Below are 9,928 nucleotides of genomic sequence, written 5' to 3'. Positions count from 1 at the left end.
AGTGTGGAAACAGTGTAAAGGAACTAAACCCTTACTTAGTAAAATAGAAAATGAACAGATAATGCCTCCAATTTAGTGAGAAAATAGTCATGTAAGAGTATTACTTGGAAATGGAGAAGAATTCAAAATAACAATAGTTGGACCTCCCTGGTGGCACAGTGGTTAAGAATCTACCTGCCACGACAGGGGACACGGGTTCGAGCCCTGGTCCGGGAAGATCCCACATGCCGCGGAGCAACGAAGCCCGTGCTCCTCAACTATGGAGCCTGTGCTCTAGAGCCTGCAAGCCACAACTACTGAGCCCACGTGCCACAGCTACTGAAGCCCACACTCCTAGATCCTGTACTCCACGACAAGAGAAGCCACTGCAATGAAGAGTAGCCCCTGCTCACTGAAACTAGAGAAAGCCTGCACGCAGCAACAAAGACCCAACACAGCCAAAAATAAATAAATAATAAAAATATAATAAAAAATAACAATAGTTGATGTAAACGTCATACAAAAGGAAATCCAAACAGCCAGTAAACACAGAAAAGTGTACGACTTCATTAAGTAATAAGAGAAAAGTGAGTCAAAACCAATGAAACTACATGCCAATCAGTTTGACAAATACATAAATAAAGTGTGGTAGTATCAGGTATTGTGGACCTGGAGTACTATGGGAATCTTCTACCCTGTTTATACTGGAGTATAAATCGACACAACTACTTTGGAAAGCATTTAGCACTCTCCATCAACTGAAGGTATATAAATAGCCTGTGAGCCAGCAGCCGTCACCCCCGCCCTGTGTAAATGCACTAGAATAACCAGTACAGCAGGATTCCTGTCCATGATTTGCATTAGCACAAACTGAAAACAAACCAAATGTCCATTAAGAGTCAAAAATTAAATAAATTTTGTGTATTCGTACAGTGGGAAAACTATCAAGCGATAAAATTGAATGAACTAGAGCTACAGGCAGCAATGTGGATGAATTTTTTAAACCAATGTTGAGTGAAAGAAATAAGAAAAGACTTCATATACTATGATCCTCTACATAAGGTTAGATGTTGACAAAACTAAACTCTTTTGTTAGGGATGCATGCAGGTTAAAGGAAATGATTGTCAAGAAGTGAGGATGGTGTTTAACCTGGAAGAGGGAAGGAGATTGTGATGAGAAAAGGATATGGGGGGCGGGTTTGAGATGCTGACAAGTATCAATACTTTGAGATTCCAGTAGTGGTTATGTAAGTATTTATTTGTCACATTGACAATTTTGTCCTGAGCACTTCTCAGTACACATTATCGTATTTTACAATTAAAAGCCTGAGTAAAGAATCGGTCGCTTCTTGAGTGCTGGATGTGGGAGTGGGATGAGACCATTTCATTTTAAGCCCTTCACTACTGCTTGCGTTCACATGTTATTCATTCAGCGTTAATTGAACATATGCTGTGTACCAAGCACTCTTTTAATTTTATATGTGTTTTAACTCATGTAATCCTCACAAGAGCTCTGTGATGTGGGAGCTTATCTCCATTTTATAGATGAGGAGGTTGAGGCCTAGAGTTATAGAACTTGTCCAAGGTTATATAGCTAATGGGTAGTGCCAGGCCCATTTGCCTCAGAGTCTGAATTTTTACAATACAATCTAAAAGAGAAATTTAATTACTAATTATAAGCCAAAAAATTGCACATTAAAGAAGATGACAAGTTTTCACCTATCCAGTTAGAGAAAAACACACAGTCTGTCTTTCACACACGTACATCTTGTATTGGCAGGGATTTTCCTTATTAAGCAATTATTTATTGACCGTCTACGTTGTGCTAGGCACAGGTGCTGGGAAAAACACTTAATAAAATACACCCCCTATCTTCAAATAACTTGGACTCTAAGTGAGGAAATAAGCCAACAGTTATAGTAGAGGTTATATACCAAGTGATACATCGCTGATGGATGGCAGTATAAAATCTCAGACATCTTTTGGAAAGAAGTTTGGAGATAGGTACCTCAGAGCCTTAAAAATGTTCATTTGCTTTGACCTCAAACTCATTTTTATGGATTTATTGCAAGAACGTTATTCTCAATACGGAAAAAAGCCTTCATGCATAAAAACGGTTATTGTCTGATAATATTGAAAAGTTGGAAAGAATTTAAATGTGTAAAATGGTTAACCAGTAAACCCACTCAGTGGAATATTTTGTAGCCCACACAAAAAAATCAAGGTTATGAATCCCCTGATTATATGAGAAATGATTGATTTCAATGTTAAATGGAGGAAAGGTGAACATAAAATTTGATATCCAATACGATGGGAGCTTTGTCCCAGAAAAATCACCCTAGCCGGTGTACAGAAGGGAGGAAGGAGAGCAGATGACAGGAAGGGAAATTATTCCAAAGCCTTATCATTAGTCTTACTTAAGTAATAGAATATCAAGCAATTTTACTTTCTAACTTTTTTGGTTCCATATTTCCATGTAAGGGACATGAATTATGAATACTTCGTAGTAAGAGGACACAGTTTTTCACAAAAATGTAACACTGTTCTAATTTTCTCCACTAGAGGGAGAAACTATTCCATGTAATTGCACTTTGATGTGCTATTTAGAACCAGTCAGGATGTTTTACTCTACTTTCCTCTGACTGTGGTGAGGGTTGGTTTGTTTGTTTGCTTATTTGTTTAGAATTTCTTTGAAATTGGTTTTAGAAGATTTATTAAACCATTATATTGAAAGTAGAGGAATTTTTCCATTTTTTCCCCTTTTTCCCCATTGAAAACTTGGCTGGCTTTAGTAATGAAACATTAAAGAATTTGAAGTTCTTAGACTGTCAGTTTTTTAAACATGATCTGACTATAAAAATATATGTTCATTGAGCAAATTTTTGAAAAAATGAACAACTCATTGAAGGAAATAAAAGCCACCTCTGCATGTACACACACCTAATCTGCTCTTTTGTCTTAAAGAAGTATCAAAAATATTTTGCCATGTCACTAAATACTCTTCTACATCAGAGAATTTGATTAAGCTTATGCACCGTCTCCCAGGAAAAATGCACAGATACATTTTGAATGTAGAACTCCTGAAGCCCATTCATTAACTCTGGTTGAGACCTGTTGTCATTATTTTCTTAGTGACTTCATAGCGCATTCCTTCATACGGTGAGCTGTGTTTGTTTAAACCAATCCCAATTTGTAGGCTCTTAGCTTTCTTCTAGGGTTTGGTTATAAACAATCTTATGACATCATGTTGGTAGATAAATCTTTGCCCACATCTTTGATTTCCTTAGGGTAAACCCTTGATGTAGGATTGTTGTTAGGTACCAAGAGCTACTCTCCAGAAAGTGATACCAGCTCCTCTCCCAATGATGGCATATAATAGAGTTCCTCATTCTTTAAGTGATTGTTCAAAGCAGTTAAAAGGTATAAATATACCGTACTGTTTTCATAAGTATAGGAATTCTGGTTGTTTATCGCTGCATAAGAAACCACCCAGAAACAGTGGCCTAAAACAATGACAGTCATTTATTTTGTTCACGAACCTGGAGGTTGAGTAGAATATTAATTCTTTTACTACACTCTTACTGACTGAAAACAGTACCTATTTGACTAGCTCACAGTTCTGCAGGTCAGAAGTCCAGGCACAGCGCGACTGGGTTTCCTGCTCAGATACACACGGGAACATGTGAGTTCCCTCCTGAGAGTGTTAAAGCACGTGAAATTTAAGTGTAAGACATTGAGCCCCAAACGTTGGATGTTCACCATAGTTTGTGTGGGTCACAGAGCTGAAATCTAGATGTCAGTCTGGCTGTGTTAGCACCCAGAGGCTCTGGGAAAGAATGGCTCCAAGCTTCTTCGGCTTGTTGGCATAATTCAGATTCTGCAGTTGCAGGACAGAGGTCCCCATTTCCATGCTGGCTGTCAGTCGAGGGACAGTCTCAGGTCCTAGAGGCCTCTCGCTTGCCTTCCCTACCGCAGCATTGGACTTCTTCAGAGCCAGCAATGGAGAGCCTCCCTCTTGTCCCTTTTGTACTTCAATTCAGGAAGAGTTCAGGTCCTTTTCATGGGGTGCCTGAGTAGGCCACATCCACCTAGAATAATCTCCCTATCTTAAAAAATCAACTGATTTTGAACCTTAATTCCATCTGCAAAATCCCTTCACTACAGCTAGATTTAGAGTTTGTTTGGGTAAGTGGAAGGTTTGTGTACTTCAGTAAGTAGGAGTCTTAGGGGCTCTGTTAGAATTCTGCCTATTGCAAGCAGTGTACCCACTTCATGGACCGAAGTGTCTTATTTCCTGAAACTCCTAAGGGAGTTTATCAGTGTTCATTTTATTTCAGTGACCTTGGTGAATGGGAAGACTACCACCTCCGTGAGCAGGAATGGCACCCAGCTTCCTGAGTCCACAGTGTGGCTCTGCTACTTAGTGGTGTGACCTTGGCTGTGCTGCTCTACTTACTCTACTTCTCTGCCTCTGTTTCCCTCATCTGTAAAATAACATGGAGTTAGTGATCGTTTTTTCCTCGTAGGGTTTTTTGTTTTATAAATTTATTTTATTTATTTTTGGCTGCGTTGGGTCTTCGTTGTTGCTCGCGGGCTTTCTCCAGTTGCGTCGAGCAGGGGGTTACTCTTCGTTGCGGTGCGGTGGCTTCTCTTGTTGCGGAGCACGGGCTTCAGTAGTTGTGGCACATGGGTTCTAGAGCATAGGCTCAGTAGTCGTGGCACACGGGCTTAGTTGCTCCACGGCATGTGGGTTCTTCCCCGACTAGGGCTCGAACCTGTGTCCCCTGCACTGGCAGGCGGATTCTTAACCACTGTGCCAGCAGGGAAGCCCCCTCTTAGGGTTTTGATGATTAGATTATCTAATACCCAGGAAACTCCAGGAACAGTGCTTGACTGTAAATTGCTTTAAATGTGATTACTTTTTAAAAACATGCTTTTGAATCTGCAATTATGTAATTCAGGTATGTTAAGCATGTTCATTAATAGGACTTCCTGCTATAAAGAGACCCACAAATAAAAATAGGATTTTTCTTTCTTGGTCTTAACTTCTTATTTCTGATTTACTATGTTATACGCATATGCCTTTTATGGTGGGCTGCCACAAATTTATGTTGGAAAGAGTGGAATTTAAATAAATCTTACCTATGCTAATTTGATAGATTTTGATAATTCGTTTTAGCATTGTATGATATTACCAGTAGCAGACTAAAATCTGAGTTCACTTCTGGCTCTGCCCCTAAATCCTGATGAGACCAATAGCTGGAAAGGCTTTGGGATATTATACTATGAATTAGTTATAATATTGACTCTGTTTGTTTAGGATAACCTGGAGGAGTGCCTAAAGCAGTTAAAGGAGGAAAGAGTAATGAGACTGAAGGCTGATAAACGAGTCAGTGAGGTAAACAGATTTCTTATTCTGCTTTAGAGAGTGTTTTGCTTTTATTTTGATTTGATTTTAAGCCATATCCACATAATTTGTAAGCTTTAAAACTGTAATATGTTGCAAATTGGTTGTGTCATATGGACTTTTGCATTTACTGGTATTTAGTGATCATATGATCTATATTCCAGAAAGCATGTTTTTAAAAATGGGAAAATCTGCTTTTGTGTATGTGTGTGTGTGTGTGTGTGTGTGTGTGTGTGTGCGCGCGCGCACGTGTGCTTTTATATGACATTAGCTTATTTCGTGTTCATGATTCTTTGATTCAAGAAGGCATTTTTTGTGCATATACTGTATATACAGTAACATAAAAGACACGATGAGACTCTCCTGGCAATGAATTAGGAAAGTGAATCATTTAAATAAATTTAAGATATTGGAAAACTTCTAAGAATGCAATGAAAGATAAAAATATATACTATGAGAATTACATTAGGGAATGTGCATGAAAGCAGGGCATAATCTAAAAAGTTCTATCTAAATATAATTTATCACAGGGTGAGTGTAGGGAGGAATTTTTGAAAGTGCATCCATTGGATTGGCGGACACTCATTCAATAAATGTTCATGTAAGGCAAAAGGGGCATCATGAACATTAACGGCCTTTCTGAGAAATACTAGAGTTGAGCTTATAGGGGGTTTTAAGTGCATAGATGATGAGCGGAAGGGGAAGAGTGCACGGGGGGATTATTTTCAAGAAGCCAAAGAAAACATTGGTGATTATACATTTAATAAATTGGGTTGGGTATGATTTAGGACTTTTAAACGTAAGCATTAGATACTTTGCTCACTAAAGTTAATTCTTAACATTCAGCAGAGTTGTAATATGTTTTATTCAAATCAGATTCTATATTTCATTTTCTAATTTAAGAGAAACTTAAAGCAGGTCATTTTCTAATATGGAATGAGGCTCCATTATGAATTGAACTAGTTTGAAATGTGATATTTTGTGAAAGATCATTAATAAAACGGTAGCTTTGGTTTATTTATATACCACCTAAGTGTTATATAGGAAACTTTGTTGGGTGCCTGTGGGTTTTGGTTACTATGTGGTATGGTCTCTGTCTTTACTGGTGGAGAATTAGGTTAATTACAAATTAATTACAGTTTGAGTGTTTTAGTTTTGTTCCTTGAAAATAGGCAAGACTACTTCTGATGACAATGAGAAAAAATCATGTCAGACATTTTTAGTCTTCTTTTATACCTGGAACATGAAAATGCCCACTTAAGAAATATGAATTTCTCTTTGTCTGCAGCCCTTCATGCCCACTCATTGACAAGTATGATCCTGTATGATGCAGGTGTTTTGGGCAGCATTGAGAATTCTTTTCAGAAGTTCCATGCTTTCTTGGATCTCCTTAAAGATGCTGGGTTAGTTCATTTCTCTTCATGGCGTTCTTCTCTTTGCGACTATAATGGTAGTTTGCTGAGGAAATGGAGCAATTTTCATCACTTCCGTGGCCATATTTAGTGTAATTATAGGTAATATAGTTGACTTTTTAAAATAAGGAGTTAAATTTGTTAATAAATGCAAATAGGGAAGCCTGCTTTGGTAGAGTGGGGAGCTCATTATAAAAGAGTAACCTGTAAATAGAGTAATTAGTAGGTGTAGTTTTTTGTAAAGACTAAATTGAAGGTAGTTTTCATTGAAAATATTCGGGAATGCATAAGAATTTTCCTATCTTTCATTTACTTTGCTTGTTTGATAAGTTTGAATTAAAGTTCTTTTTGTCTTAGACATAAAAATTATTATTAATCTGCGGGGGAGATATAGGTCAGTGGTTCTCAACCGGGAGCAATTTTGCTGGAAGAGGGAAGTGGAGATTGATAGTTGATGGAGTGGTGTTTTGTCAGTGAATGAATTGGTGTTGGTGTTGGGAAGGAAGGAACAAACACATTCTTGGAAACTGGAGGAAAGGTGGTAAAGATGTGTGGGAATGGAGGTGTGACTGGCAGTGGACGGGGTGCATGGTACATGTTGAAGCTGCTAGTGAGACAGTGGGATGTCTCCTAGAGGATGAGTCTGGAAAGGGCTGAGAATTTGGGGGAGAGAGAGGCTTGTAGTCTGGAGTAGGATGTTGGCTTTTAAGATTTTAGAAGTATTTCATGATTGTAGGTCTGGGGAAATCTAAACTGCTCTTCTGTGATTATAATAACCTTTGTCTTTTCTCCTTTCCTCCTCTGGTCCAGGCTTGGGCAGCTGGCCACAATGGCTGGTATAGATCAGTCAGATTTTCATTTACTAGGTCGTCCCTAGACGAATTCTACTGTTAGTAGTCCACGTAAAGAAGGGATTTGAAGAAGAAAAATCAGAATCAAAACAGGGTGCCCCAGGACAAATGCAAAATATCCAAGTAAGTGGACAGAATAGCACTTAATGATTCTAAGAGTGATTAGCAAAAAGGAAATGACCAAGTCAGGGAGAAAACAATAATGATCAGTCTCTAATAGTTCACATGCTCAGGAGCTAGAAGACTCTGGAATCCTTTCCAAATCTGAGATTAGTAAATGTGTGCCCATTTCATGATACTGTATTGTTGTAAATAAGGAGACTGGAAGTTCTTTCGAAAATTTATGAGTTAAAGAAAACTCTCCTTAATGAAGAAAGAAAACATTAGAGAAAATATTCCAGATTTTAAATTATATAAATGTCTATTCTATTCATATTTTACTTAAGTTTCTATTTGTATGCAGTCAGCTTACAATGAAGGAACACTAATGAAGGTACACATACTGATATAGTTTTTAAAATAAGTAATCCAGACATAGCTAATAGGTAACATATGACAGTGAGTCACTGGTTATGGGAATGGGAGGGGAAAACCTGTCAGCTTTTCCTCTAGCCTTACTTGGAGCCCCCATCAACCAATCTCAGACTGGTCTTGGGAACTGACAGCTTGAGAACACAGTCTGGTCACAAACTATATACTGTTTGCATGTGCCTGGAGGATAGAAAAGAAATTAATTATCTTACAGAATAGGGTTTTATTTTTAGTGAGGGAAAGGAAATGGATAATAACTACCCCAGTCACCAAAGTCTGAAAATGTAGCGGACATAGTCTTGGATATAGCTAGGTTAAGCTAAGAATCACTTGGCAAGATATAATTAGAAAAAAACTGGCTCTGAAATCTTCTGAATATTGACTGTGTTAATAATAAGATCACAGAGTAACATTGAAGTTTTGAACTCTACTTTTTAATGGTTGGCTATGTTCATCACTGAATTTTTGTCTTGTCTTTTGTTTTTCCGTCCAGTTTCAGAAAATTACAGGTGACGCTAGGATTCTTTTGCCTCTCGACTCCTTCCATGTCCCAGTGTCTACTCAGGAGGCCTTAGAAACTTCCAAAGACAACCTGGGGGTCCCAGTCACAGAGCAGCGGCAGGAGTCTTTTGAAGATTTCATTGCTAGAACATGTTCTCCCTTCAGCAGACGTCATTTCTGGAACTGGAAGTCAAAGAAAAGAAGAGGAATTATCTAGAAATAGCAGGTCTTCTTCAGAGAAAATGAGCAAAGCAGGTGAATATACCAAAAAATACTCTGCTAGGAAACAACCTGGGAAGGACCTGCATTCCTGCTCTGACTCACCTGTAAAGCGGAAAAGCAAAGGAATTGAGCAAAATAATTCTTTGGTTAATAAACCAATTAAAAGTGAGTCTTCAAAAAAACATTTCTATTAAGAAAGAGAGTAGAATAGTGACTTTCATCAAAGACAACTAAAAGTAAACTCAATCTACTAGAACATTCTGAAAGTGATACTCCTGGATCTGATTGTGAATTTCAAGAAAGCATCCGTACTCTATCACGCCTAACATAGGTCTAAATCTTTTAAAATTATGTTTTTGCCTTCAAATTTTAATAAATTACTTACGTTTTTATTATAGCATATGGTGGTTTCAGTTACTTGACTGGAAGCCATTAGAGAAAGATTTATCTATACTTTTTTATTATAATGAAAGTTTTGGCGTACTTTTCCTTGTGACACTTTGCACCATTCATTCAGCTAGTGTTTACTGAGGGCTTAATATGTACAGTACTTTTCTGGGTGCTATTGCTTTCAGCAGTGAACAAAATAAAGCCTTTACTCTCCTGGAACGAGCACTCTGTGTTGGGAGAAAATATAAACAACAAAGCAGGGTAAGGGTTAAAAAGAGATGGGAATAATAAATGGAATAGTTTTACCATTTGGTTAAATGTCAAACTATTATAAATCACATGGCCAGAAGCCATTGAGGTATTTTAATTCACAATAACCAGAGAGCCTCAAACATTTACCAAGGCACTTAACCGTGTTTATGGATTACAGCAACGCTCTGAGGTAGGAAACTGTTACCATCCCCGTCTATAGATGAGGAGTCTGAGGAGACATTATGTGAGTTGCCCAGAATTACACAGCTGTAAGTAAGTGGGAAGCTGCGATGTGACCCGAACCCATGCTCTTTTTTTTTTTTTTAAATGTATGGACTTTATTATGTTTCATTTGTTTCTGATTTATGTGAATTTTTTCTTTA

General features: G+C 37.9%; 1 pseudogene; it reads left to right on the top strand.

The window, feature by feature from the left end:
* Nucleotides 1-6,700: 6,700 nt before the first annotated feature.
* LOC114897824 lies at nucleotides 6,701-9,097 on the top strand (annotated as a pseudogene).
* Nucleotides 9,098-9,928: the final 831 nt, after the last annotated feature.

The sequence above is a fragment of the Monodon monoceros genome, unplaced genomic scaffold (genome assembly GCF_005190385.1).
Source record: "Monodon monoceros isolate NGI ecotype Baffin Bay Population unplaced genomic scaffold, NGI_Narwhal_1 Super_Scaffold_18, whole genome shotgun sequence".
NCBI lineage: Eukaryota > Metazoa > Chordata > Mammalia > Artiodactyla > Monodontidae > Monodon > Monodon monoceros.
This window is presented reverse-complemented; position numbering and strand designations above follow the sequence as displayed.